The sequence below is a fragment of the Triticum aestivum genome, chromosome 7D, assembly GCF_018294505.1.
Source record: "Triticum aestivum cultivar Chinese Spring chromosome 7D, IWGSC CS RefSeq v2.1, whole genome shotgun sequence".
Lineage (NCBI taxonomy): Eukaryota > Viridiplantae > Streptophyta > Magnoliopsida > Poales > Poaceae > Triticum > Triticum aestivum.
In genome coordinates this window covers 22,150,830-22,168,850 of record NC_057814.1, presented here as the reverse complement: position 1 = coordinate 22,168,850, position 18,021 = coordinate 22,150,830, and the positions used below count along the sequence as shown (strand labels likewise).

The following is an 18,021-nucleotide window of genomic DNA, read 5'->3' as shown; positions in this document are numbered from 1 at the left end:
AGTGTGTAGACCCTACGGGTTCGGGAACCATGCAGACATGACCGAGACGTTCTCCGGTCAATAACCAACAGCGGGATCTGGATACCCATGTTGGCTCCCACATGTTCCACGATGATCTCATCGGATGAACCACGATGTCGGGGATTCAATCAATCCCGTATGCAATTCCTTTTGTCTACCGGTATGTTACTTGCCCAAGATTCGATCGTCGGTATCCCGATACCTTGTTCAATCTCGTTACCGGCAAGTCTCTTTACTCGTTCCGTAACTCACATCATCCCGTGATCAACTCCTTGGTCACACTGTGCACATTATGATGATGCATTACCGAGTGGGCCCAGAGATACCTCTCCATCACACGGAGTGACAAATCCCAGTCTCGATTCGTGCCAACCCAACAGACACTTTCGGAGATACCTGTAGTGCACCTTTATAGTCACCTAGTTACGTTGTGACGTTTGGTACACCCAAAGCATTCCTACGGTATCCGGGAGTTGCACAATCTCATGGTCTAAGGAACTGATACTTGACATTAGAAAAGCTCTGAACAAACGAACTACACGATCTTGTGCTAGGCTTAGGATTGGGTCTCGTCCATCACATCATTCTCCTAATGATGTGATCCCGTTATCAACGACATCCAATGTCCATGGTCAGGAAACCATAACCATCTATTAATCAACGAGCTAGTCAACTAGAGGCTTACTAGGGACATGGTGTTGTCTATGTATCCACACATGTATATGAGTTTCCTATCAATACAATTCTAGCATGGATAATAAACGATTATCATGAACAAGGAAATATAATAATAACCTATTTATTATTGCCTCTAGGGCATATTTCCAACACTAACCTCTGCAGAGTGTATATTAAATCTATCGATAGCCGCGCCCGCGGATAAGGGCCCAGTTCGTGTCGGTCACACCGTGAGTCAACAGTATTAATAATAACTTGATTAATAACAACCCCGGTTCGATGATGAGATAAGTTGGTCCGCGCCCGCGGATAAGTGCCCAGTTCATGTCGGTCACACCGTGAGTCAACAGTATTAATAATAACTTGATTAATAACAACCCCGGTTCGATGATGAGATAAGTTGGTTGTGATCGCCGGAAAGATCACCGTTTGAGACCAAGTGTTGGTCATGGTTGTGATCGCCGGAATGATCACCATGGTATCGAGGATACCGAGTTGTTGAATATTCGTGATGTTGTGCGAGAATCGTGGGTAAAGATCAAGCTCCTTGTGGTCATTTAATGATTACTACGGTATTGTTTATACCAAGCTTGATTTGATCCTGAGATAATCGTATGATGTCCGAGGTTGGTAAGTGATGCATGTGATGGTTACGGAGTAATCCGAGTAGAATAAAAAGTGCATATAGTGTCATCATGTTGCATGCTAGTATCATCAGATTTATATGTTCATGCCATGCTCATATTGTTCTAGCAGTATTATGTTCATGTTGTTCATGCCATGTTATCCTAATGATCTCATGATAATTCCTGCTTAACCTGTAATTGCCATGCTGTTGTTTTGTCTTGAATGCTTCTGGTTAATTGTGAGCTTGCAAGTACATTCAATGTACTGACCTGGCGTGTCATGCCAGCTTGCAGGTCATGCCTGGATTGCTTGCTTGTTTGGTGTTGTTCCTGTGTTTGCGAGCTAGGATAAGCGTTCCAGCCTGAGTCCCTGCGGAGTGGAGTTCACCATCGTTGTCGTTGTTCCGCTGCTAGAAGTTTTTCCGCTGCTTCGAGTTGTTCTGCTGCTTGCATAGAGCAACTGAGGATGGCGTAGTGTCGCCGTGCCGATGTTATTTATTGTAATATCGGAGACCTTGTATTCATATTCGTGTAATAATAGAAAGTTGGTTTGTTCTATGCTAAGCAGTGCCGTATTCCAGAAGACTGCACCTCGATCTCTGGGCTAGAATACGGGGCGTTCCGGTTTTCTCTAAGCCGGGGTGCCACAGACTGGTTCTATCATCTCCCTCTCTTTACTTACAGTTTGTCTTGGTGAAGTCATTGCCTATTTGCTTTACCTATTTGTCTTCACTGTGTGACTACTATCGTTGTTTGGCTTCATACCATCTTCCATCCTGATCCTTACTACCTAGCTGCTATTAGTCTTCGTGCGTTCACTTCATTGCATACTTGACTATGGCTTGCTTAGTGTAGTTTACCTTCCGCTGCATATCTATAGGTTCATTTCTATTGTTTGTCTTCGAAACTCTCATGTTTTGAAGACTTTCATAAAAATCGCCTATTCACCCCCCCCCCCTCCTCTAGTCGATAACTAGCACTTTCAGATCTATCCTCTTCCCGGCCTTGGATCAATTTGACAGCAACTATAGAATCCATCTCAATTATGACAGGTAAGTCACTTCTTTATAGGGCGAAAGAGAGACCTTCCATGCACGCACACAATTCAGCTTCGAGAGCCTCACGACATGAAAATAGCACCCTACAGGATGACCAACAAATTCGGAAAAGTTTGAATCAATTTTTAAAAAAATCTGAAAAATGTAAAATAAAAAGAATATTTCAAGAAAAACTTGCCCTTTATCTGCCTTCAAAATCTTTTAAGTTCGCTGACATTAGATGACATTTTACTACTACGTTTGATTTTTTTTTTTAATTGGTCTATGAAGCACAAAAAAAAGGGGCAGGTGAGAGGGAGCGCACTTTTGGCTCCGGGCGGCGCGCGCCCCTGGTATCTGGACGGCGTTGATTGTCTTTAAGATCCGTTCGTAATGTAGTGGGTTTCTTTTTGTAAAAGCAGTAAACAAAGCTGAAGCAGAAATACGCTGTGTATACGAGCGAGGGTGCAGGACGGATGACGCTGCGGTGCAGGTTAGAACAGGAGTTCGGTCGGGCGTATTATTTGTGGTTGGCAGAGATAATCAATATCCTACGGAAAGCTGCTAATTGAAATGAAGATATCCTTGGCAGTTTGTCGTGAGGCATATTGAAAATACGTAAGTCAACATTATCAAGGTAGAAAACCTGAAAAAAAATGCAATTTTAGTAATTGTGTGTGCATATTTTTTATAAGAAATTTGGGGATTAATAAGTAGGAATCTGACCTGAAGGAAAAGATGACATCCTTCTAAGTGTGTGGCAGTTCTGTTGTTCAAGATGTCAATTTTTAACTTTGAGACTATCAGATATTCTCTCAGGGTTAGCTATGGCTGCCCAGTAATCAACCGGAGAAGAAGAGGAACGGAGCCAGAGCAGGGGAGAGGGGAGAAGAGGAAGAAAATGGAGAGACAGATGAGAATTGTACATGACATAAAAAAGCAATAAAAAGCGTCTGGATGAAATTGATTGTGAGACGGTTGTGGCAGTAAAATTAATGCCCGCTGCAGACATGCTTGGTTCAGAGATAATGAATTCTCATTTTCAATGAATACGCGTTTAAAAGGACAAAAGAGAGATATAGTTCGTTGTAGATGTTAACAAAACAATTCTGGTAGCAGATGTAAAACGAAAAAGATGACACAATCATATTATATTGCATTGGAGACAGTTACAGTAGAACTTCTGTATGACAGAATTGAAAATTTACGGAGGTACTACCACAGTTAACTAAGATGGCACTGGATCAGAACTATGTATTACATGGATAGGCAGCTGCTTGGCGTAGTGATCATACTAATTAGAGATAAAACTATTACATAATTCCAACGGAGCTACATTTTGGAGACTAGAAGCGTCAGTACAGCAGCAAGAGTACCAAGGGCGACGGCCAGTGAAATCTTCAGGTCGGACTGAATGTCATGCAGGACCACAGTAGGAAGATCCTGGAGCAGAGGAGGTGGGGGAAGAAACATATCGAGCGCGTAGGTAGTCGATGTACATGTTGTCCCATTCCCAGAAGGTGCAATGACCAGACTGAAAACAAAAATATGAACTGTGAGCGAGGATTTGAGCAATACGTAGCAACATCTATGTCCAATAACTTACATCGCGGAAGTGACACTTTGTAGAAATGACGACTGGGATTCAAGGGGGTCTCGGAGATGAACCACTAAATCACCCCCATGTTGCATCTAGGGCACCGGATGAGGGGGAGAGGAGCGACGTCTTCGGGTGCGGCGACCGATCCGACAGGAACTGAGGAAGCAGAAGATGCCATGGCCAGAGATGTACTCCCTCCGTTCCAAATTACTCGTCGTGGTTTTACTCGACGAGTAATTTGAAACGGAAGGAGTAGGTAAGAGGGAGATCGAAGCAATGGAGATCCAGCCGGATTATAGAGATGGGAATAGGGATTGCAACAGTGTACTGGATGGAGTGGCACAGGTGAGGGGCGAGGAGGAGAGTGCGCGTCCGGTACAGGAGTAAAGGGGAGAAGGAGGGGGTAGGTGCAACGCTAGCATTGATTGAGGGGGGATGACGTCGGTGCGGTTATCGTACGCGGTCTAGGTTGGGAAATACAACAAACTGTCTGGTATGCTACAGAAACTGGGCGTTCTGGAGGTACGCCATCGACCTGATGACTGCCAGACACGACCTGGGCGTTCTGGAGGTGATGCAAGCCCGGTCTCCGAAGACACCCGTGGACGCTCGCCTCCATCCTCGCCGCGGACGACCTCCTGTGATGTGGTGCAACTCAGCGACCCCTCTGGTGAAGCCCCTTGGCGGCGTTGGCTCGCCCCCTGTTTTGGGTCCAGTCCGCGCCCTGTGGCTGTGTGCCCGGTCACCCCCCTGCACGCCGCGGCATCACCCCGCACCACCAACCTGGACGTGATCGAGATCATCCCGGCCCCCTCTCCTGCTGGGTGGGATGCTGCTGCTGCTGCTGCCACGCCACCCCACGCTCCCTCTGTGTGCTCCGAGCCTGCGCCAACCTCTGAGCTGGAGCCGGACACCCCAGTCCACGTCCCGGCGCCGGATCCGCTGCCTTGCACCCCTCTGTTCAAGGTGTGTCAGCCACCATTGCTTGCTGCGCCAAAGTCTCCATCGCCAAGGCCGCGGCCGCCATTGAAGAGAAGAAAGACTCTTGCTGGAGTGGTGGGTTTCAACATCAGCCGCTCCAGTCCACGTCTCCAGGTTAAACAGAGGAAGCTTCCGATTGCTAAGATGGCGGAGAAGTTGCTGTGCCAGCGCATGGGGGTCATCGACGAGGGGCAGCAAGTCACCGAGGAGGCCATCAACAAGTTCGTGGCCATGTTCCAAGGCCAGCTGCCTGACATCACAGTTTCGGCCCTTCGGGCTTTGTTCAACCTCGACTGTGATCTGGCGAACGCCGTTGAAGCTGCTTTGCTTGAGCATGGTGGGCAGGCAGGTACTGAGCTCCAGGAAACAAGCGCAGAGGTGGCCGCTGAGGCGGAGTGATGGCGCAGCCTGATGCCCACGCTGATGATGTCCTTTCCATTTCCATGTTAGATACAACCTCTATGTGTGTGTGCCTGTACGCCTGTTTGCATCCATCCATGTTGATGCCTGCCTCCTTTTGCCTTGGCGAGGCTTCTATGTATCCCCTTAGCTACCGTGAACTGCTAGTGGCAATTGTTGTTGAAGTTGGATGCATGCGCTCCATATGCAGCTCCAGAACTGTTGTAATCAAGGTTATCCATGTTAGATCAAAATCTTAGCATCCTCAACTGGAACGTACGAGGTCTAAATTTCCCTGACCGTCGAGCAACTATCCGAGAGACGATCGCTGCTACCCCTTGCCACATTGTCTGTCTACAAGAGACCAAGCTAGAGCTCGTCGACCCGTTCATCGCTTCGTTCCTTGGTGGCCACAACCTGAAAAACTTTGTTCAGCGCCCAGCCACTGGCACCCGTGGTGGCATACTGCTGCTTTGGGATGAGAGTGTGGTTGATGTAAAGGATGTGTGCATTGGCACCTTCTTCCTCTCCTGCAAAGTCACGATCGTTTCCTCGACCACAACCTTCAAGCTCACCACTGTCTATGGCCCGACACGAAGCAATCTCAAGGACGCCTTCTTCCAAGAGTTGATCAGCGAGAAGCCACCCCCAGGTTCAAAGTGGTTGGTTATCGGTGATTTCAACCAAATCTACCGTGCGCAAGATAAGAACAAGCCCAATGTCAATCGAAGTCGTATCGTCCGCTTCAGAAACGCGCTCAATCTCTGTGAGCTCAAAGAGATCCATTTGCAAAACAGAAAATTCACATGGAGCAATGAGCAGACCAACCCAACTCTCAGCAAACTTGACTCTTTCTTTTGCAACGAAGATTGGGACTTGGACTTTGGCACGCACATCCTCCACGCGCTCTCGTCATCCTTATTAGACCACTGCCCTCTCCTCCTCGCGAATGACAAAGGCCCGCAGAGATCAAAACCCTTCCGCTTTGAAAACTTTTGGATCAAAATGCCCGGTTTTAAAGAGGTTGTCCAAGGAGCTTGGAGCGCCAACTCGGGTCACTCTGACCCATACCTCAACCTCTTTCACAAGCTAACAGAGGTGGCAAAAAGCTTAGGAAATGGAGCAGGACAATGTTCGCGCACTCGAAGGTGCAAATTCACGTGGCCCTGGAGCTTATTCTTCGCTTGGATGTGGCTCAAGATCTTCGCCCCCTTAGTACCAGCGAGCGAGAACTTCGAAAGAGACTTAAGAGAAAAGTGATTGGCCTTGCTGTTCTTGAGCGTGCGTGGAAAAGACAAAGCTCAAGAATCACGAACTTGAAAGACGGTGACGCCAACACTCGTTTCTTCCACCTTCGCATTAACCATAGGCGAAGGAAGAACTTCATTCACCGGCTTAGGCACAACAACGGGTGGGTTACTTCTCACGACCACAAGAAGTCCATCATTCAGAACCACTTCTCAGAGGTCATGAAGCGCGGTCAGCCGCGCACCACCGACATCAACTGGGACAACATCCCGGTGCCTGCTTGCGATCTCACAGATCTGGGGGCTGCCTTCTCAGAGGAGGAGGTGAAAAAGGCGATTTTTGATCTCCCCAGCGACAAAGCACCGGGTCCGGATGGCTACTCTGGGGCCTTCTTCAAGGCATGTTGGGAGATCATAAAAGATGATATCTTGCTTGCTGTCAATCACTTCTCAAACCTGCGCTCCTCAAACTTAAGCTGGCTCAACTCGGCGAACATTGCTCTCATCCCGAAGAAGGATGGGGCGGAGTGTATCTCGGATTTCCGTCCCATTAGCCTCATCCACGCCGTCGCGAAGATTATTGCAAAAATGATGGCAAACCGGCTGGCCCCTCACATGCACGACCTTGTCTCAAATGCTCAAAGTGCCTTCATCAAAAAGAGAAGCATCCACGACAACTTCATGTATGTCAGAAACTTGGCGAGAAAGTTCCATCGCAGCCGCTCCCCGACGCTATTGTTCAAGCTTGACATCAAAAAGGCTTTCGATTCTGTGCGTTGGGACTTTCTCATGGATCTGTTGAAGCACCTTGGATTCCCGGACAGATTTCGCGACTGGGTTTCGGCTTTGCTCTCTACAGCCACTTCGAGGGTGTTGATCAATGGAGTGTTGGGTGATCCGCTAAAGCATGGATGTGGTCTTCGTCAGGGAGACCCGCTCTCTCCCCTACTCTTCGTCTTGGCCATCGATCCGCTCCACCACCTCCTCTGCAAGGCCACGACCCAAGGGCACCTTCACCCTCTGTGTGGCAGATCTTCCCCCGTTCGGGCCTCGCTCTATGCCGACGATGCAGCCATATTTGTTAAGCCCATTAAGGAAGATGTCCAATTCCTTGCTGCAACTCTGACCTCCTTTGGAGCGGTAACTGGCCTTGTCACCAACTGTGCAAAAAGTTTGGTTGCCCCCATCCGATGCGACAACATCAACCTTGATGAGGTTCTTCATGCTTTCCCGGCGGTGCGCACCTCGTTCCCAATGCGTTACCTTGGACTCCCGCTTGCTGTTAAACGCCTCAAACGAATCCACTTCCAGTACCTTGAGGATAAAATTGCAGGCAAGCTCCCTCCATGGCAAGGAAGGCTTGTGGCCTCTGCCGGCCGTGTTGTTCTTGTTAAGGCTGTCCTAACCGCCATTGCCATCTATCACCTCACGCCCCTCGACATCCCGGTGGAGGTCCTCAAGAAAATTGATAGTATTCGCCGTGCATACCTTTGGGCGGGCTCGGACAAGGTCTCTGGAGGAAAATGTAAGGTTAACTGGGAGCTTGTCTGCAAACCTAAGGAAAAGGGTGGGCTTGGAGTGCTTAATCTGGACAAGTTTGCTAAGGCTCTACGGCTCCGATGGCTTTGGTTCGAATGGACTGATAGGAGCAAGCCCTGGATTGGCATGGGGACTCCGTGTACTGATGAGGATCGCCACTTCTTTGCGGCTGCCACTTCGGTCACTGTTGGGAACGGACGAACTGCGCAATTCTGGAACTCGTCGTGGCTCAACGGCTTGCGCCCCCGTGACATTGCACCGGACCTCTTCCATCTTTCTCGCAAGAAAAACTCCTCAGTCCGGCAAGCCATGGCCAACAATCTTTGGATCGCAAATATTGACGTCACCAACGGTCTGTCCCTCGCGCAGATTGAGCAATTTGCTGACCTTTGGGAAAAGGTTTCAACGGTGGCCCTCGAGGATGAAGTGGAAGACTCGATTATATGGAAGTTTTCTAAGGACGGAACGTACTCAGCTTCCTCGGCTTACAAGGCGCAATTCGAAGGCCTCACCTCCTCTGATCTTGTCCAGTCAGTGTGGAGAGTGTGGGCTCCGCCGAGGTGCAAATTCTTTGCTTGGCTGGTTCTTCAAAATAGGGTCTGGACATCAGACCGCTTGATCCGTCGTGGGTGGCCCAACTGCGGCTTGTGTCCTCTCTGCAAGCAAGTGCAGGAGTCCGCGGCCCACCTTCTCTTCCAATGCCGCTTCTCTTTGCGCATCTGGAACGACATTCTCCCGTGGCTCGGAATGCACCACATCTCTACTTCTTCTTGGTCGGCGAGCGCTTCGGTCAAAGGATGGTGGAACGATAACCTTCAGATTCGTCTCGGCTCGCCCAAAGCCCTTGCCTCATTGATGATGCTCATCTCATCGGAGATTTGGTCCGAGCGCAACGCGAGAGTCTTTCGCAACGTTGCAGTCCCTCCGGTGGTAATCATTAACAAGATCAAGCAAGAGGTGTCGCTTTGGGCTTTGGCAGGTGCCAAGCACTTGGGTATTGTAATGCCGCGAGAGTAATCTTTTACCTTTTGCCGCTTGCGGCTTTGTCTGAAACCTTCTTCTTAATCAATGAAATGGCAAATCTTTTGCCTCGTTTCAAAAACAATATATTCTGTGTATACGGCAATCTTACATACAGGGGTACGAATAGTGGACGGCTGTTGATGATGAGCCGATGGTGGGATACCGGGGGCGGCGTTAGCAGGTTCTCCATCGTATTTTCCATATGAACATAATTTAGTTTACTATTTTAAATGGACATCATGACAACAGATTTTTGTTTGCGGATTTGTCCTTGTGTATATGTTTTAGAGGATTCGTGACTGGTTGTGTGGATGTTTATGTATAATATGTCATCTCATCTTAAATTTTATTTTTATTTTGTTTCAGTTTAAAGTGCTAGAGTACTTAGAAATGGTATGCTACATGAATTGACTGATTAGCTAATAGTTCTTTTTTACAATAGTAAGATGTGTGAAATTAGGTCAATTAGACGTCCTATGATATTTTTGCTAGTAAAAGCCTACGAAACCATGGTATGCATTGGTGCTAAGTTGCTAACTTAAATGGGACTATTTAGTAGTGAAAGAAAATTAGAATAATGCTATCGTGATCACTATTAGATTGAATACCCATTCCATCTTTCTTTGATTCTAATTAAGAAAATTAGGAGACTGCTTTTGTTTCACTACTGCTTGCAAGGTCATGCATTTTTATCTCGAGTAACTTCCTTTTGCTAAACAACGAAAGGTCAAGTCTTTAGTGTATATCTATTGCTTTACCTCTATTTCCGGCTTGAAACCTCTTGCGTGGTTGTTAGAGAAAATAATAAATATGTTAAAATCTGTCCTCTTTAGGTTTGAAACGTCTTGCGTGCATCAGTAGTGTGTGGAGGAAAACCTGCCTCTAAGGTGGGGCCCCATACTTGCTTCTATGTCCAGGAACATTTTTTTTCAAATTCATGTATTTTCTTTTCCTAATACGAGAACATTTCTCAAAATAGTGAATATTTTCTGAATGCAAAACATTTTTTAAAATTCATGATTAATTTTGAAATCTGGGAACATTTTTTAAAATTTGCAAATACTTTTGGAAATTTTAAAAATGTTTTTCAAATTCATGAATATTTATATAAATTTGAAAACATTCATTGAATTTATAAACATTTTTCGGAAATCCCAAACATTTTTTTAAGAACGAAAAAAACTGACGAGATTTGTATTTTTAGACAAAAAACAGACAAGAAATGAAATAAATAGAATGGGCCGGACCAAAGCTAGGGCGAGGGGAGGGGGGGAGGGCTTGCACGTTAGCTCTCCATTTCCCGCGTAGGTCGGGGAGGGACTCCGATAGAATCGTTGACAGCTAGTGGAGCTAATGTGTGTCAGTGACTAAATACGAGTGCCTCCCCCCCCCCCCCCCCCCCCCCTAAAAAAATGGCGGCTGCTACCGATCAGCCGACCGACTTCTCCAGGAAATCAGTCAGGTCGCGTGCCGTCCGACCACGTGATATATTATACGAGTGTGATATGAGTTTAAGAACAACGGTTTCCAATAACAAGAGACTAGATACGAGCGTGATATATTAGAAAGTAGCTGCATTTTTGAAACTTTTCCAATTCGACAAAAATTCTGAAAAATTGTTAATTTTTAAGTCAAAAGTAAATGTTTAACAATCCATTTCTAAACAACAAGATTTTTTTTTCAAATTTTTTCCAAAAAGTGAACAAATTATGAAAAATGAGAGCATTTATTGAAGGTTCTTTTAATTCCAAACAAAATTGAAAAACTGCAAACATTTTATCAAATTCCTGAAAATTTCTATATTTGCGAACAAAATTTAAAAATGGGAAATTTTCTAAAATTCCGAAAAAAGTTTGAAACCAAGTACAATTTTTAAAATTTGTTAAACATTTGTGTAACTACAAAAATTATTTGAAACTCCTGATTTATTTTTGAATTTGTGAAAAACATTGAGAAACGGGAACATATTTTGAGCTCCCAATTTGTTTTTGAAACCACAAACATTTTTTGAAATTCTTGAAGATTTTAATTTTGAATAATTTTTTTATACCAAGATATTTATAGAAACTCTGTAATTTTCGAATATTTTTAAATAAAATAAACATGAAAAATAAAAAATTCAAAGACAGAAAAAAACACAGGAAAATTTATAAGAAAGCATACAAAAGATCCCCTATTCAAAAACCTTCTAGAACTTTCCTAAATTGGTTAGGACTGGGGCTGGAACCTTCAAGGTTAGCAAAACGAGACCATCGTACACGTTTAAAACGAACCGGGATAACTTTTTTCTTGAGAATCACGAACCGGGCCAACTTAATCGCGCTCTGTGCAAACGTCCGAGAATTATTTGAAGCAACGCGTGTCAGGGAATAGGAGGACGTCGTAAACTGTGGCCCACAACATATTTTTACGAACCGAGGCACACCCCCGCTGCATTTGGGGCTCGGCCCATTTTCTCTTTCTCAACTTCAAAAAATATCCGCGGGTGGTGCAAGTTGATCTCGTGACCTCTATTTTTCCTTCTAAAGGACTAATCACGCCCGCTAGCTGAGCCACTATGCCAGACTCTGTTTCTTTTCGTTTTTTGTTTGGCCATTTTTTCATAGGTTTTTTACTCGGGTTAATTACATAAATGCCACTCCAATTATGGCGACTCATAAAAATGCCACTGCAATTTTTAAACTTTAAAAAATGCCACTGCAATTTTTGCAAACTTTGGAAAACGCCACTCCAGACTTTGAAAAATGCCACTGAAAATGGCATGAAATGGCATTTTTCAAAATTGGAAATTACAGTGGCATTTTTCGGAATCGCCAGATTGAAGTGGCATTTACCAAATTAACCCTTTTTACTCTGGTTTCAATTTTCTAGTTCTTTTTTCTTGTTATTTTTGAAAATACGTGAACTTTTCCTAATTCTAAACTTTATTCAAATGGTGAATTTTTTTTGCGAATTCATGAATTTTTTAAAATTGATGCACTTTTTTTTGAATTCATGATTTTTTTCAAAATTCATGATCTTTAAAAAAATTATTAACTTTTCTAAATCGATGAATCTTTTCCAAAAAACTTTGATTTGTTTTCAAATGGATGAACTTTTTCAAGCTCTTAATCCATTTTCAAAATCATGAACCTTTTTTTCAGAATTTGTGAACTTTTTTTATATTCATGATTTGTTAAAGCAACTCCTAACTAGTCAATGATTGATGGGTCGGCAGTTGACCAGTGCAAACGAAGTGGCTGCATGTCGTAGGAGCCAAGCCTAGCTAGCTCAGCCTAGTTGAATGAAAACATGCAAAAAGTCGACATCTACCTATTGTTTGGTTGCCCGCATTTAGGCCTCTCGTATTAGGGTAGCAATTTTGGCATACTGTTTGGTTGCGTGCATTGGCTCGGCTCATGCAAGTACACGGTGTTTGGTTTGATACAACAACTATTGTCTAGTAACCTCTTCTGCTTGTTGGTGAAGTTACCAACACACAGTGGCGTGAAGAAATAATCACACACACACAACGAAAGATAGTTTAAGCAATAGCTAGCCGCAGTTTAATGGGCCAGCCCATTATATTTTATTTTTATTTTGCAGAAACAGTAAATAGGTGAGTAAGTCGTAGGAGTCGAGCCTGGCTATCTCAGCCTGGTTGAAGGAAAACAGGCAAAAAGTCGACATCTGGCTATTGTTTGGTTGCCCGCATTTAGGCCTCTCGTATTAGGGTAGCAATTTTTGCATATCGTTTGGTTGCCTGCATTGGCTAGGCTCAGGCGACTACACGGTGTTTGGTTCGATGAGATTGTTGGTGAGGTTACCAACACGCACAGTGGCGTGAAAAAATAATCACACACACACAATGAAAGATAGTTTAAACAATAGCTAGCCGCAGTTTAATGTGCCAGCCAATTATATTTTATTCTTATTTTGCAGAAACACTAAATAGGTGAGTGAGAGAACTGGGATTTGAACTCGCGGCCAACTCATGGGGGCCGCTAAGCTCTAACCACCAGGCCATCACCCTTCTAGTGCGCTAAGTTAATTCGCTTCTGCATTTTATTTCCTTTCTTCTGGTTCGCGAAAGCCTGGTTTTCGGAAGCTTCCCAACCAGGTTTTCTCGGTTCACGGTTTAGTTTACGGATGGTTTTATTTAGTTTTTCCTTTTTTGTTTTTTTAATGCATGTTTTTAAAGCACTTCATGTTTTTTTAAAATCATTGAATTTTTTTCATATTCGATGAATGATTTTCAAAATCCATGATTTTTTTTCAAAATTGATGAACTTTTTTCAAATTCGATGATCTTTTTGAAAAATTGATGAACTTTTTTTAAAATTCGTTGAACTTTTTCAAATTTGTTGAACATTTTTTAATTTGGTGAACATTTTTCTAATTTGGTGAACTTTTGTTTCAAATTTGATAATTTTTTTAAAAAATAAATGAACTTGTTTTCATGAATAAATCAACTTTACCAAAAAGTAAATTGAATAGTTCAAAAATCTAAGTGGTATTGCGTAATAAATAGCGGGTGTGTTATTGTTCTTAGAAATTTCACGTTGATCACCAGTGTTCAGATGGTGTAGTGGCTAGATGAACAGTCCTGCAATGTAGCTGTGCGAGTTCGATTCGTTGTACTGCCATATTTTTGCGGCATTTTTGCGCGAGACAATTCTATGCATCCGTCTGCTGGCCCACTAGGCGTTGCAGTGGCGCCGGTTAGCTTCCGCAGCGCCAAACGAGCCGAATAGGAGCTCCCCCTGAAGCGTTGTATAGGCGCTCTCGTGAGAAACATCCTTATCCCTCGCGCGCGTGGCTCATAGTAGTTTGCCGCTCACCTTCGTTGTTGGGTCGTGCTCTATTAGCTGCACTATTTTAGTCTGTGGCATGTGGGCGCGATTTAATTGTCCAGGCCGCTGCTGTTTAGGCTCTATAGAGTCATTTTCGGCCTATTGCACAAAAAGCTTTGGCGCAACAGTAAAGATGTTGCCTTGGTCACAGGTTCGAGTCTTGAAAACAGTCTCTTGCAGAAATGTAGGAAAAGATTACGTACTATAGATCCAAAGTGGTCGGACCTTTCCTCAGACCCGCGCATGCGGGAGCTACGTGCACCCGGCTGCCCTTTTAAATAATTATAGAAAAATGATTAGACATGCATAGCCTATAATTTTTGCACCCTTCATCGGATCAAAACAAGTTATATCATTAAATCACTCAGAAAAATATGATCATGATTATGCCATTTGCGTCCATGTTTGGCATCATTAACATGTTTTTTCCCTTCTAATTTGTAGTATGCATTTAATTAACTTGCGTAATTATTAATTAAATAATCACGACTCGGGATTTAATGTTTAATATGTCATCTTGATCACCTTGATGCATAAATCAGTAATTGGTTATATGGAATCTTTGGGATAAACTCATTAATTTACCTTTCTTTATGGAATCTTTGGAAATGTTATATGGAGCTTTCCAGTTCCAGTTAATTTGGTAATTGGTTTTTCTTTCACCATATCCATGAATGACATGTAATCAATGTAAACTACGTAAATGTGATGCATATGTTAATCAACTTTTACTAATTAGTTTAATTGTTGCACTTATTTAACTTATCATGTGGTGCATATCACCCCTTTAACTTGAGCCTGGTTTATATCCTTCAACACCGTATGCCATGTTCATATGTGTGGAGCTAATGTGTGTCAGTGACTAAATACGAGCGTCCCCCTCCCTTAAAAAAATGGCGGCTGCTACCGATCAGCCGACTGACTTCTCCAGGAAATCAGTCAGGTCGCGTGCCGTCCAACCCCGTGATATATTATACGAGGCTGATATGAGTTCAAGAACAACGTTTTCCAATAACAAGAGACTAAATACGAGAATGATATATTAGAAAGTAGCTGCATTTTTGAAACTTTTCTAATTCAACAAAATTTCTGGAAAATTGTGATTTTTAAGTCAAAAGTAAATGTTTAACAATCCATTTCTAAACAACAAGATTTTTGTTATTTTTTCATTTTTTTGAAAAAGTGAACAAATTATAAAAAATGAGAGCACTTATTGAAGGTTCCTTTAATGACAAACAAAATTGAAAAACTACAAATATTTTATCAAATTCCCGAAAATTTTCTATATTTGTGAATAAAATTTAAAAATGGGAACTTTTTGAAAATTCCAAAAAAAAGTTTTAAACCAAGGACAATTTTTAAAATTTGTTAAACATTTGTGTAACTACAAACATTATTTGAAACTCCTGATTTATTTTTGAATTTGTGAACAAAATTGAGAAACGGGAACATATTTTGAAATCCCAAATTTCTTTTGAAACAACAAGCATTTTCCGAAATTCTGGAAGATTTGAATTTTGAATAATTTTTTTAAAACCAAGATATTTATAGAAACTCTGTAATTTTGAAATTTTTGAATATTTCTAAATAAAATAAACATGGAAAATAAAAAATTCAAAGACAGAAAAAACACAGGAAAATTTGTAAGGGAACATACAAAAGATCCCCGGTTCAAAAACCTTCTAGAACTTTCCTAAATTGGTTAGAACTGGGGCTGGAACCTTCAAGGTTAGCAAAACGAGACCATCGTACACGTTTAAAATGAACCGGGATAACTTTTTTCTGGAGAATCACGAACCGGGCCAACTTAATCGCGCTCTATGCAAACGTCCGAGAATTATTTGACGCAACGTGTGTCAGGGAATAGGAGGATGTCGTAAACTGTGGCCCACAACATATTTTTACGAACCGAGGCAAACCCCCGCTGCATCCTGGGCTTGGCCCATTTTCTCTTTCTCAACTTCAAATAATATCCGCGGGTGGTGCAAGTTGGTCTCGTGACCTCTATTTTTCCTTCTAAAGGACTAACCACGCCCGCTAGCTGAGCCGCTATGCCTAGCTATACTTGTTTCTCTTCTTATTCTGAGCAACCAGAATATGTTTCTTTTCGTTTTTTGTTTGGCCATTATTTCATAGGTTTTTTACTCGGGTTAATTAGATAAATGCCACTCCAATTATGGCGACTCATAAATATGCCACTGCAATTTCTAAACTTTGAAAAATGTCACTGTAATTTTTGCAAACTTTGAAAAACACCACTCCAGACTTCGAAAAATGCCACTGGAAATGGCATTTATCAAAGTTTGGAAATTACAGTGGTATTTCTCGGAATCGCCAGATTTGAAGTGACATTTATCAAATTAATCCTTTTTACTCTGGTTTCAATTTTCTGTTTCTTTTTTCTTGTTTTTTTAAAAATACATGAACTTTTCCAAATTTTAAACTTTATTGAAATTGTGAAAAAAAAATCGAATTCATGAATTTTTTCAAAATTGATGAACTTTTTTTTGGAATTCATGAGTTTTTTCAAAAATTGATGGTCTTTTTTTAAAAAATATTAACTTTTTTTAAATCGATGAATTCTTTTCAAAAATCTTTGATTTTTTTCAAATGGATGAACTTTTTCAAGCTGTTAATCCTTTTTCGAAATCATGAACCTTTTTTCAGAATTTGTGAACTTTTTTTTGAGATTCATGATTTGTTAAAGCAACTCCCAACTGGTCAATGATTGATGGGTCGACAGTTGACCAGTGCAAACGAAGTGGCTGCGTGTCGTGTCCTAGGGCGTGTTTGGTTGGCGTAGGAGCCAAGCCTGGCTAGCTCAGCCTAGTTGAATGAAAACATGCAAAAAGTCGACATCTACCTATTGTTTGGTTGCCCGCATTTAGGCCACTCGTATTAGGGTAGCAATTTTGGCATACTGTTTGGTTCCCTGCATTGGCTCGGTTCACGCAACTACACTGTGTTTGGTTTGATGCAACAACTATTGTCTAGTAACCTCTTCGGCTTGTTGGTGAGGTTACCAACACACAGTGGCGTGAAGAAATAATCACACACACACAACGAAAGATAGTTTAAACAATAGCTAGCCGTAGTTTAATGGGCCAGCCCATTATATTTTATTCTTATTTCGCAAAAACAGTAAGTAGGTGAGTGAGCCGTAGGAGCCGAGCCTGGCTAGCTCAGCCTGGTTGAAGGAAAACAGGCAAAAAGTCGACATCTGGCTATTGTTTGGTTGCCCACATTTAGGCCTCTCGTATTAGGGTAGCAATTTTTGCATATCGTTTGGTTGCCTGCATTGGCTTGGCTCACACAACTACACGTTGTTTGGTTCGATGAGCTTGTTGGTGAGGTTACCAACCCACACAGTGGCGTGAGGAAATAATCACGCACACAAACGAAAGATAGTTTAAACAATAGCTAGCCGCAGTTTAATGGGCCAGCCCTTTATATTTTATTCTTATTTTGCAGAAACAGTAAATAGGTGAGTGAGAGAACTGTAATTCGAACCCGCGGCCCACTCATGGGGGCCGCTGAGCTCTAACCACCAGGCCATCACCCTTCTAGTGCGCTAAGTTAATTCGCTTCTGCATTTTATTTCCTTTCTTCTGGTTCGCGAAAGCCTGGTTTTCGGAAGCTTCCCAACCAGGTTTTCCCGGTTCGCGGTTTAGTTTACGGATAGTTTTTCCTTTTTTTTGTTTTTTTAATGCATATTTTTTAGAAGAACTTCATTTTTTTTAGAATCAATGATTTTTTTTCAGATTCCATGAATGATTTTCAAAATCCGTGATTTTTTTTCAAAATTGATGAACTTTTTTAAATTCGATGAAATTTTTGAAAAATTGGTGAACTTTTTTTAAAATTCGTTGAACTTTTTTAAAATTTGTTGAACATTTTTTAATTTGGTGAACATTTTTCAAAATCAATGATCTTTTTTCTAATTTGATGAACTTTTTTCTAATTGATGAACTTTTGTTTCAAATTTGATATTTTTTTCGTAAATGAATGAACTTGTTTTCATGAATAAATCAACTTTAC

At 42.4% G+C, this 18,021-nt stretch overlaps 1 long non-coding RNA gene across 1 annotated transcript; it reads right to left on the bottom strand.

The window, feature by feature from the left end:
* Positions 1–3,484: 3,484 nt before the first annotated feature.
* On the bottom strand, positions 3,485–4,355 carry LOC123168535 (uncharacterized). Its single transcript, XR_006484393.1, has 2 exons — positions 3,969–4,355; positions 3,485–3,896 (listed from the first exon to the last, which is right to left on the bottom strand). It is a non-coding gene; the product is annotated as an uncharacterized lncRNA (long non-coding RNA).
* Between the last annotated feature and the right edge of the window lie 13,666 nt (positions 4,356–18,021).